Here is a 12,075-nt window from a genome sequence, read left to right as displayed (position 1 = left end):
CAGTTAGCCAATAAACTTGTACTGTGTGTTTCTCAGACATCCTTATGCCCTCCTCAGCTCACGAGTACTTCTTAGTTCAAGCATATGTATTTGGTTATTTACCTTATTCCTGTCAGAATTAGAAGAGTCAGAGGACTGATTATTTTCCTCAATCTCTTATAATGTTAGAATAATTCATAATAGTTATTGCTGCAACAATAACTATTTTGATGATGATGTTTCAAAGGTGAGATTATTTTAAACATTTCTGAAGAAGTTGTGGATAATTTTAAGGCCATAAGAAAGAAAGAAGGTCTCTCCTCAATACCTCAAGGGCTACCAGGCACAATTAGGAATAGCAACCTTCTCTTTAAACTCCTTTGTCTAGATGAGGGAGCATTTTTATTTGTCCGAGGATTATCTCAAGGAAAATTTCCCTGAGGAAACGAATGAGAGTAGATGCTCCATCATAATGTCTTTTCTCCAGAGGTTAGTGTCCCTGGAAAAGAAGAAATTGCGTGGAGTATGTTTGTCTCTAGATAATGACATTCCCATGAGCATTTCTGGAGACTAGAGAAGAATAGAATTCCTCTGCTGGTAGGGGGAGCAAGAGTCAAGCTTGTATGTGGTAGTAATGGTGTGGACTGGAGTCAGCAAAAACAATCTCCCCAAATGCTTTCATAAGATGTCCTCTTTTGCATCTCTTTACCTTAGCATTTAAGGGCTCATTCCTATAGAAAATACTATCTCCTACCCCTTCAATCCCATTCATTCTTTGCTTCAAAATTAGGTCTAATTGTTTGGATTACAAAAACCTTCAAATAGATTCAATATTTTCTTTTACATAAAGTTGCTATTTAAGTAAATATAGTTCAGCAAGTATTTATTAAGAGTCTAACATATCAAAAGAAATTAGGGATATAAAGAAGGGGATAATAAGCATTTGAATAGCAACCACTATATGCCAGGCAATGACATGCATTTTTAACAAATATTACCTCATTTGACATTCATAACACATCTGGGAGGTAGATAATATTATTCTCATTTTCTAGTTGAAAAAAAACTGAGGTGGGCAGAGGTTAAGTGATTTGCCCAGGTCATAGAACTGGTAAGTGTTTTAGGTCAAATTTTAACTCAGATCTTCCTGATCTCAAGCCCAGAAACCTATCCATTGTGCCACCAGCTGCATAAAGACAAAAACAAAATCAATACTGTCTTCAAGGACTTTATTTTCTACTCAGGAAAAAGCATGTGGTAACAGGTAAATAAAAAAAAATCCAAAAGACAAGAAGAACAGAAAGATATGGCACACCTTATGACTACATATCATTCAACTAAATTCAATAAGCATATCTTAAGAACTTAATATGTATGAATTCAGTATTAAATGTTATGGTGAGGAATCTTTTTTGTTCCAGTTGATTTATTTAAATAATGCTTCTTAAAAGTAGAAGAGTAGTGAATAGACCTTTAGGTTTTTTTGAACAAAGTCAAATAAATAACTTAAAATCATTACATCATAATCAGAGAATTTAGAAGGGTTCCTAAAGGCCATCTTGTTCAGCCCTCCAATGTGAAACCAAAGTAGTCATTATCATGGCCCTTCTTTGAGAGCACAGCCTTGAAATAATTTGAAGTACAATATGCAAGTGCAACTGGGGAAAAGAGGGAATGCAGGCATAGGTGTGGACTGGAAGGCTCTATTCAGCTGGAGGCAGCCTTTGGAGGACAGACACTGTGGAGGACAGACATGTATTTGCTTTCGTTACTATGTTGTCTAACATGAGACCTATTCTGGATAGTCATCTTTGAAGTCTAGGAAGAATTAGAAAGAAAATCAATATTTTAATGATCTTTAGATTTGGTATTTGCTATGTGGACCTTGAAAACAGTCTGCCATTCATGAATTTCCTTAGTGCATCCTTCACATCCTTGTAAATCAGGCTATAGATCAAGGGGTTCGGCATGAAGATCACTGTGGAATAAAACACTGAGGCTACTTTCTCCTGGGACACACTATTGGAAGCTGGTATATAATACTTTAATGGAACCATAAAAATAAAAAACAGAAACAGCTACCAGATGGGAACCACAGATGCTGAAGGCTTTACAATAACCCTTTGTAGATTGCATGTAAAGGATGCTCAGAAGAACAAAATGGTAAAAGACCAAGATGGGCAGAGTTGTGACCAACAAATTAAATCCATCAACAATCATCACCAAAAGTTAATTGATGTAGGTGCTGGAACAAGAGAGCTTCAGAAGGGGAGAGCATTACAGGAATAATGATGTATAATACTGTACCCCCCAAAAGGACCATCTGGCTAGGCAGCTTGTATGAACAATGACCCAAATGCCCCACATTGTGTATACATTTGCCACCAGCAGGGAAGAGAACCACAGCACTGGGGTGACATTATGGAGCAGGGGTCTACAGATGGCTACATAACACTTATAGACCATAGTCATCAACAGGTAGAATTCACCAGTCACAAAGAAGAGGAAGAAAAAGAACTGAACCAATGCACCCTAGATGGGAGATAATTTTTTCTCTGATACAAAGTTCTCCAATGTTTTTGGCTATAATGATAGAGAAGTAGCTGAGACCTATGAAGGACAGGTTACTTAGGAAATAGTACATGGGAGTATGAAGCTGAGAACTGATTCAGATCAATAAAATCAAGCTGAGGTTCCCTACCACGGAGACTAAGTAGATTCCTAGAAACAAAAGGAAGAGTGGTATCTGGAGCTCAGTTTGGTTTGTTAAGCCCAAGAGAATAAATTCTGTCACAATGGTGTTATTTATCATTGCCATTTTCTTCCAATAATTAGGGTGGAAATCTGCAGAGGTGCAAAATGTCTTAGTAACAAAACAAGATTTTTATGTTCTCTTTATTGGTTTGCCAGTCTATCTCTGTTTCTCTCCATCTGTTAGTAGGTGTCCTAGTCAAGACTCCAATCCACTTTTCCTGATATCAAGTCTAACATTTATTTTACTTTGCCATTATTTCCTTCTAAGTATTTCTTAATTTAAGGGGGTCATTTTCTAGTTATTCATTTGAAAAAAAATATGATAGAGGGCAGAGATATTAAACCCATAATGTAGGGAACCATAGTTGGTGATAACCACACATCACTAAGAAATTAGGGACCACATAGAAACAACTAGTTTAGAGGGAAGCATGTTACAATTTTTAAAAATTAATTTGAATGCTAATATTCTGAAAGTCATCTATTTTGTAAACTAAGACACATGCAATTATCAGTAATATTAGAGTGTTCATTGTTGTTCAGGATTTGTTAATTTGGGGATTCTGTGATATCTCTTGAATGCTTACACATTTTGTTCTTGACAAGGGATCACCGACTTTTTCATTTCATAGACCGTTTTGATATTCTGGTATAACTTATGGACTCCATTTCAGAATAATATTCTTAAATGCATAAAATAGGATAGGATTACATAGGATTGCAAAGGAAAATAGAAATTTTGAGATTCAGTTATCAAAATATTAAAAAAAATACTAGTCCACAGACCTCAAGTCCATGTTCTAGATCTAGACAACTTAGAGGGACACTGGGATTGTGATTCTTCAGAGGGATAAATATGTTCAAAAAACTTGGAGCTGAATTCTAGATTTGACAATTTTTGTCTTTATAATGATGAGTCCTATTACTTCCATGGATGAAATTCTTAAGTAGCAGGTATAGTGAAGCTGGGTAGATTCTGGGTTGTATATTATCTTTACAGGAGCAGACTGAAAAAGAAAGGGGCAAGAGGTCCTGAATTCACCTCCTGGAACTCATTGTCTGGAATGAGGGAAGCTTGAATGGATATTGAGCTTCATTTCTTTTTTCTATCAGAGGAGAAATAGGAGCTCCAGGGCACATTATGGAGAGAGGATATAATTTGAACCACCAGTCTAAAGAAGAAAGATTGGAATACATGACATAAAGAATAAGAAATTTGTAAAATCAGTTAAAATCATATCTAAATACGGAATCATGAAAAGCTCTGCTTAAAGGCAAGTATGACATTGCCTCACCAAAATTATTTTTTTATTTCCAACATCATAAAAAGCAGATGGAATTTGGGTACTTAACTTGAGTCTTGTGAAGAGTGCAGAGGACACTGGTCTTCTTTTAAAACATAAAAGCTTAAAATGGATTGTTTTCTCTGCCTTAGAACTTAAACTATTTACATATTACATTCATATAGCTCTTTGCAACTTAATAACAACTTTTAAATTTTTTCTTTGAATTTATTATTATTAACATTCTTTTAAACATTTTGAGTTCCAAAATTTCTCTTTCCCTTCCCCCATATGTTGAGAAGGTAAACAATATTGTATCAATTATACCTGTGAAACCATGGAAGACAAATTTTAATACTAGCTATGTTGGAAAAAAAGCAAGAAAAATAAAGTGAAAAAATTGCACTTCGACTTTAATTCAGAGTTAATCAGTTCTCTCTGTAGAGGCGGACAGCATTTTTTGTCATGACTCCTTCAGAACTCTCTTGGATAGTTATACTGATCAGAGTAGCTAAGTCTTTCACAATTCATCAATATTGCAATGCTACTGATACTATATACAATGTTCTCCTAGTTCTGCTCATTTCACTTTGCATTAGTTCATCTAAGTATTCCAAGGTTTTTCTGAAGTTATCCTTCTCATCATTTCTTATAGCACAATAATATTCATCATAATCATATACACGTATTTTTCAGTTGTTAGTTAATGAACATCCTCTTAATTTCCAATTTTTACCAACACCAAGAGCATAGGTGTGTGTGTATTTTAGCAAACATAGGTCTTATTCATCTGTTTGATATTTTTAGAATACACACCTAGTAGTCAGTCGTATTGCTGAATCAAAGGGTAGACACAGTTTTATAGTCTTTTGAGCATAGTAAGAAATTTTTTTCCAGAATGAAAGGACTAGTTCACAACTCCAGCAGTTCATTAGCATGCTGATTTTTTCATATCTATTCCAGCATTTGTGATTTTTCTTTTGTTATCTTAGTCACTCTGATAGGTGTGAGGTGGTGCCTCAGAGTTATTTTAATTTGTATTTCTCTAATCAATAGTAATTTAGAGCATTTTTATATGATTATGGATAACTTTGATTTCTTCTTTGAAAAACTGCCTGTTCATATTCTTTGATCATTTATCAATTAGGAAATGGCTCTTATTTTTATAAATCTGACTAATGTTCCTATATAATTGAGAAATGAGGTCTTTATCAGAGAAACTTGCTGCAATCATCCCCGCCCCCTCCTTCCAGGTTTCTGCTTTCTTTCTAAATTTGGTTGTATTGGTTTTGTTTGAATAAAACTTTTTTAATATCAGGTAATAGAAATTATCCATTTCACTTGCTGCGATCTTCTCCATTTCTTCTTTCATTATAAAATCTTCTCTTATCTACAAACCTGAAAGATACAATTTTTCATGCTGTTCTAATTTGCTTACCACATCACCATTTATGTCTAAATCTTTTTATCATTTTTAGCTTATCTTTGCATACGTTGTGATATATTTTTCTGTGCCTAGTTTCTCCCAAACTGTTTTTGAGTTTCCCAAGCAGTTTTGTCCAATAGTGAGTTTTTGCCCCCAAAGCTATATCTTTGGGTTTATCAAATGTTGGGTTACTATGGTTATTTGCTACTGCGTATTTTGTATCTAATCTATTCCACTAATCTCCCTCTCTAGTTGAGGCAATACCAGATCATTTAGATGATTATCACTTTATAATATAATTTGAAATCTGGTACTCTTAGACCACCTTCCTTCACATTATTATTATGTTAGGTTATACATGTGTAGTCATGCAAAACATTTCCACTTTAATCATGTTGTGAAAGAAAACAGATAAAAAAAACCTCAAGAAAAATAAAGTTTAAAAAAAAGTATGTTTCGATCTGTATTCAGACACCATCAGTTCTTTTTTCTGGGGATGGATAACATTTTTCACATAAATCTTTCAGAGTTGTCTTGGATCATCGCATTGGTGAGAATAGCTAAATCATTCACAGCTGATCATCTTACATTATTGTTACTTTGTACACAGTGCATTTCACTTTGCATCAACCCATGCCAGTCTTCCTAGGTTTTTCTGAGAACATTCTGCTCCTCATTTCTTATAATACAATAGTATTCCCTCATAATCACATACCACAACTTGTTCAGTCATTCCCCAATTGATGGGCATCCCCTCAATTTCTAATTCTTTGCCCCCAGAAAAAAGCTGCTATAAGTGTTTTTGTACATACAAGTCATTTCCCATTTTGTTGTTTTTATTCCTTTTGGGATACAGACCTAGTAGTGGTATTGCCAGGTCAAAGAGTATATATCGTTTTATAGCCTTTTGGGCATAGTTCTAAATTGCTCTACAGAATTGTTTAATTAGTTCACAACTCCACCAACAATATATTAATTTCTCATTTTTCCTATGTGCCCGCCAATATTTGCAATTTTCATTTTCTATCTTATTATACAATCTAAGAGGTATGAGTTACAACCTCAGATTTGTTTTAATTTTCACATCTCCAATCAATAGTGAATTAAAGCTTTCTTTTTTCCATATGGCTATAGCTAGGTTTGATTACTTCATCTGAAAACTGTTCATATATTTTGATCATTTATCAATTGGTGAAGGGCTCTTATTTTAATAAACTTGATTCTCTATATGTTTGAGAAATTAAGCCTTTCTCAGAAAAAAAACTTGTTCAAATTTTTTCACAGTTACTATTGCTAACTGTCTTTCCCTCCATCCTATTACCCTTCCCCTGTTTATTTTATTCTTTCTCTTCTTTCACCATGTCCTCCTCAAAAGTGTTTTGCTTGTGACTACTTCCTCTACCAATCTGCCCCCCCCTCTCCTCTGCTTCCTTCTCTTTCCTCTTCCCCTCCTACTTTCCTATAGGGCAAGATAGATTTTTATACTCAATAGAGTGTATATATTATTCCCTCTTTGAGGCAGTTGTGATGAGAGTAAGGTTCACTCATTCCCTCTCCCCTCTCCCCTCTTCCCTTCCATTGTAAAGGACTTTTCCTGCCTTTTTGTGTGAGATAATTTACCCCATCCTACCTCTACCTTTCCCTTTCTTCCAGCACATTCCTCTCTCAGTCCTTAATTTTATATTTTAAGATATCATCCCTTCATATTCAACTCATACCTGTTCTCTTTGTGTGTATATATATATGTATGTATGTATGTATGTATGTATGTATGTATGTATGTATTCTTTCTAACTGCTCTCATAATGAGAAAGTTCCTATCAATTACAATTATCATCTTCCCATGTGGAAATGTAAATAGTTTAACTTTATTAAGTCCTTTATGATTTCCTTTTCCTATTTACCTTTGTATGCTTCTCTTGAATCTTATATTTGAAAGTCAAATTTTCTATTCAGCTCTGGTCTTTTCATCAAAAATACTTGAAAGCCCTCTATTTGTCCTCTTGGTGGATTATACTCAGTTTTGCTGAGTAGGTAATTCTTGGTTGTAATCCTAGCTCCTTTGACATCTACAATGTTATATTCCAAGCCCTTTGATTCTTTAATGTAGAAGCTGCTAAATCTTGCATTATCTTGACTGTGCCTTCATGATACTTGAATTATCTTTTTTTCTTTTTCTGGCTGCTTATAGTAGCTTCTCCTTGACCTCTGAATTCTAAAATTTGGCTAAGATATTCCTGGAAGTTTTCATTCAGCCTCATCTGAGGCTGGCCCTCTCTGCAAGTAATAATCAGTAAATTCTTTCAATTTTCATTTCTCTCTCTGGTTCTAGGATATAAGGGCAATTTTCCTTCATAATTTCTTGATATATGTTGTCCAAGCTCTTTTTTTGATCATGACTTACAAGTGTTTTTTCTCAATCTGAAGTTAATTAAACCACTCCTGTTTGCCTACACACACCTCTGATCTGCTTTGTTTGGCTCTGGCTACAGATTAGAGGCTAGTTCTGATCTAGTTAACATATGTTTGTAGGAAGAGTAGGAAGAGGGAGAGCTGGAATTCTGGCTGTTTGGTTAATCCCATAAGAATAAAGTCTGTAACATGGAATGATTCCCTGCTTCTATTGTCCCCTGAAAGTTAAGGTGGGAATCTGTGGACATAGAAAAGAAGAATCCTAAGCAAAGATGACTATTTGCCAATGTCTGCTGACCTAAGGAATTACAAATTACATATTTTCTTCTTTTTGTTTGTTTGCCTTCCTCTCTCTTCTTTTCTCTTTTATTCTATGATAAAGAATAGTTATTTGGATGGTGTGGGAAGAAGAGTTTTCTTGGGAATTCTAGATAATCTAAAATCTAGATATATCTTATCAACATTATTTTCATAAAAAATAAAAGCATCATTCCCAAAAGAAGTCTATTCCATTTTATGATATTTTCATGGAAAAAAATGTGAAATGCTGGAGGAAGCAGCAATAAAATATTTTTTAAAGGTCCCCTCTACCTCTGAGAGATATATAGAAGTGTGAAGTGATTGCTATGAAAGATTGCCAGGGGCATCTTTCAACAAAGAAAGTAAGCAACTAATATGCAAATTATTCTTTTCAAAGTTGCCTGGGGCCACCAAAAATTTACTTATCACAGACAGGTTTGAACCTAGGTTTTCTTGACTCTGAGCCTGGCGTTTTCTGTCTCAGTGACTCTCATTTTGAAATTCTCATTGCTCCCATAGGAATACAAGCCCAAATTATCACTTTTTTGAACTATTATAAAAACCTCTTACTGGCCTTCCCTACTGCACTCTCTCTTCCCTCCAATGAATCCTTCATATAATAATCACAATAATCGTTCTAAGCATTGATCTGTTCATGTTGTCATTCTTCTCAAAGGTCATTAGTGATTCCACATTGTACAATAAGTGAATTTCAGATTGCTTTGTCTGGCAATCAAGGTCATCCACAATTTGGAGGCACTTACCTTTTCAAGCTGAATTACTATTTTCTGATATGCACCTTAATATTCATTCATTATTTCTCTCCATCATCAATAAACATTTATTCAGTAGCTGCTATTTATAGAGCACAGCAGATATTGTGAAAATTTATGTAAGGCACACAGAATTAATCAATCAACCAACAAGTTTTTATTAAGTACTCACACTATGTGACCTGCACACTAGGTGACAGGAGCTGGAGATACAAGTACAGAAAATAAAACAGTGCCTACTTGAAAGGAGCTAGTCCTTGATCTCTCATAAGCTTCTACTCTAGGAGGCATGAAAATCATTGAGAAAACCTGGTATCTAAATCTGTGACATAAAAGTCCAATGAAATAAAAATATACAAAATTGTCATTTACAAAGCCATTCTTTAATTCTAATAACTTCTGATAGAAAAAGACTTTTACCACATTAGCATGAATATCCCAGCACTCATTTAACTCAAATTCTCTTTAAATAGATCATGATATATAAACATAGCCATAAGCATAACTATAATCGATCAACTTTTCAAATCTCTGTTTTTCCTTTGTCATGTTTATATGTAAATCAATACTTCAGAAAGCTATAATTCCATCACCCTGGATCCAACTCCAGTGACTAAAATCACAGCTCCTTTGTAACTTGAATCAGTGGTGGGCAAGATAGGCAACCATATAAAGTAAAACTTGTAGGTGGTGTAATAAGGCATCTTTTAGGATTACTTTGTTTTATAAAAACAAATCTCTCTATTTAATGTCTGTTTATTTAATGTCTCTTTATTTGCTCATTTCATTGAGTGTTGTTCCTCTGCTAAAACAAATTCTCTTTTGAAGGTTTTTGGAAATTTTTATTCTTTAGGGTATTGTTATTATAGCTTTTGAGTATGATATTGGGTAGATCCTTCCCTAAAGTTCTTTTCTAATGCATCATAACATTGTAGAGATTACTCTGAGTTCTTAATGGATAAGCAAGTAGAATTCAATTATAGAAAGGTATTAATAAGAAGGAAAAACTTTGATCGTAAGCCTAGTCACACACTGCCTGTGGCACCTGAGTACCAACTTGTTTAAGCTGTTGATAGCCACATCTAGAGTTAGAAAGACTTGAGTTCAAATATGACTTCAGACACTTATTAGCAGAGTGATCTTGGATAAGTCAATTAAATTGTGTCCACCTTAGTTTCCTCATCTGAAAAATGGGGATAATTATAGTATCTATCTTTGAGGGTTATTTTTATGATAAAATGAGATATTTTTAAAGTATTTTATAAATTGTAAAGTTCCATGGAAATGTTAGCTATAATTACTATTATTGCTAATTTGAGCACAGAGTGTGTATTTCTCAGGCCATAAAAGCTTTCAAGAAAATTATCTCTCAACATGTCAGTTAGCCAATTAACAATAACAAGTGTCCACTCCATGCCAGGCATTATGTTAAACACTAAGGATATAAAGAAAGTTAAAATATAGTACCTGTTCTTGAGAAGCTTACAATGGAAGGAAATAGACAGTAAATAACTGTACATAATCAAGTTATCTACATGGTAAATGGTAGGAAGTCATCAGAGAAAAAGCCATAGAATTATGAGAGATCAGTAAAAGCTTCCTATAGAAGGTGCGATTTTAGCTAAGACTTAAAGGAAGACAAGGTAGCAAAGATGTGGAAATGAGAAAGCTCAATATTCCATGCATTGTGGATGCCCAGAGGAAATGCATAGAATCAGCCAGGAGATGAAGTGTCTTGTTTGAGATACAGCAAGGAAGCCAATGTCACCAGATCAAAGAGTATGTGGTAGGATGTAAGGTGTAAGAAAAACAGAGGGCAGAGGATGGACAGGTTATGAAGATCTTTGAACACCAAACAGAGAATCTCACATTTGATCTTGGGGTGATAGGGAACCACTGGAGTTTGTTAAGCAGGAGGTGATATGGTCAAACCTGTATTACAGGAAGATCATTTTGACAAAGGGGAGGAGGATAGAGTAATGCAGTAGAGGGAAGAAACTTGTGGCAGGCAGAACAACTAGCAGTTTATTGTAATAATACAGGCAAAGGCTTATGAAAGCATGCTCCATAGTGGTGACAATATCAGAGAAAAGAAGAGGCCATATGTCGGGCAGCTACGTGGTGCAGTGGATAGAGCACCAGCCCTGAAGTCAGGAGGACCTGAGTTCAAATCTGGCCTCATAACAAACACTTGATACTTACTAGCTGTGTGACCCTGGGCAAGTCACTTAACCCCAACTGCCTAAAAATAAAAAAAAAAGAAGAGGCCATATGTGAGAAATGTTATAAAATAAAATCTGAAGGGTCTTGATGATTTAGTGGATATGAGAGTGAAAAAGAGCGCAGAAGGTATGGACTGGAGTCAGTGAAAACAATCCTCCCAGGCAGTTCTATGGGTTGTTCCTGTTCCCCTCAACTCACTGCCCTCCTGCATCCTTTCACCGTAGGAATTGAAGGATTCTTCTTATATAACATAGTATCTCTTATTCTTTAAATCCTCTTTGGTCTTTGTTTCACAATTGGGTTTAATTGTTTGAGTTTTCCTCTCTTTCCCACTATTACCATAAAAACCCTCAAATAGATCCAATATTTGTTTTTAAATAAATTTACTCTTCAATTAAATATAATTCAGCAAACATCTTTGCCTTATTTATTTTTTAGTATTTTATTTCCCCCAGTTACATGTAAAAACCATTTTTCACATTTGTTTTTAAAATTTTGAGTTCCACATGATCTCCCTTCCTCCTCCCTCCCTATCCTCCCTCATTGAGAAGTCAAGCAATTCAATATAGGTTATACACATGTAGTCATGCAACACACATCCATAATAGTCATGTTGTGAAAGAAAACAGACAAAAAAAAAGGCTCAGGAAAGATGAAGTTTAAAAAGTATACTTCAATCTGCATTCACACACCATCAGTTTTTTTCTGTGGGAATGGATATAATTTGTCATCATAAGTCCTTCAGAGTTGTCTTGGATCATTGTATTGCTGAGAATAGCTAAATCATTTACAGGTGATCATCTTATGATATTGCTGTTACTTTGTGCACAGTCCATTTCACTTTGTATCAGCCCATACAAATATTTTCAGGTTTCTCTGAGAGCATCCTGCAAATCATTTCTCATAGTACAATAGTATTCCATCA

The 12,075-nt window shown here is 34.7% G+C and overlaps 1 pseudogene; it reads right to left on the bottom strand.

The window, feature by feature from the left end:
- Positions 1 to 1,853: 1,853 nt before the first annotated feature.
- LOC110207131 (olfactory receptor 8D1-like) lies at positions 1,854 to 5,435 on the bottom strand (annotated as a pseudogene).
- Positions 5,436 to 12,075: the final 6,640 nt, after the last annotated feature.

This window comes from Phascolarctos cinereus, unplaced genomic scaffold (assembly GCF_003287225.1).
Source record: "Phascolarctos cinereus isolate Bilbo 61053 unplaced genomic scaffold, phaCin_HiC Scaffold_726;HRSCAF=1367, whole genome shotgun sequence".
Lineage (NCBI taxonomy): Eukaryota > Metazoa > Chordata > Mammalia > Diprotodontia > Phascolarctidae > Phascolarctos > Phascolarctos cinereus.
The sequence above is the reverse complement of the archived record's forward strand: the minus strand, read 5'-3'. Positions and strand labels throughout refer to the sequence as shown.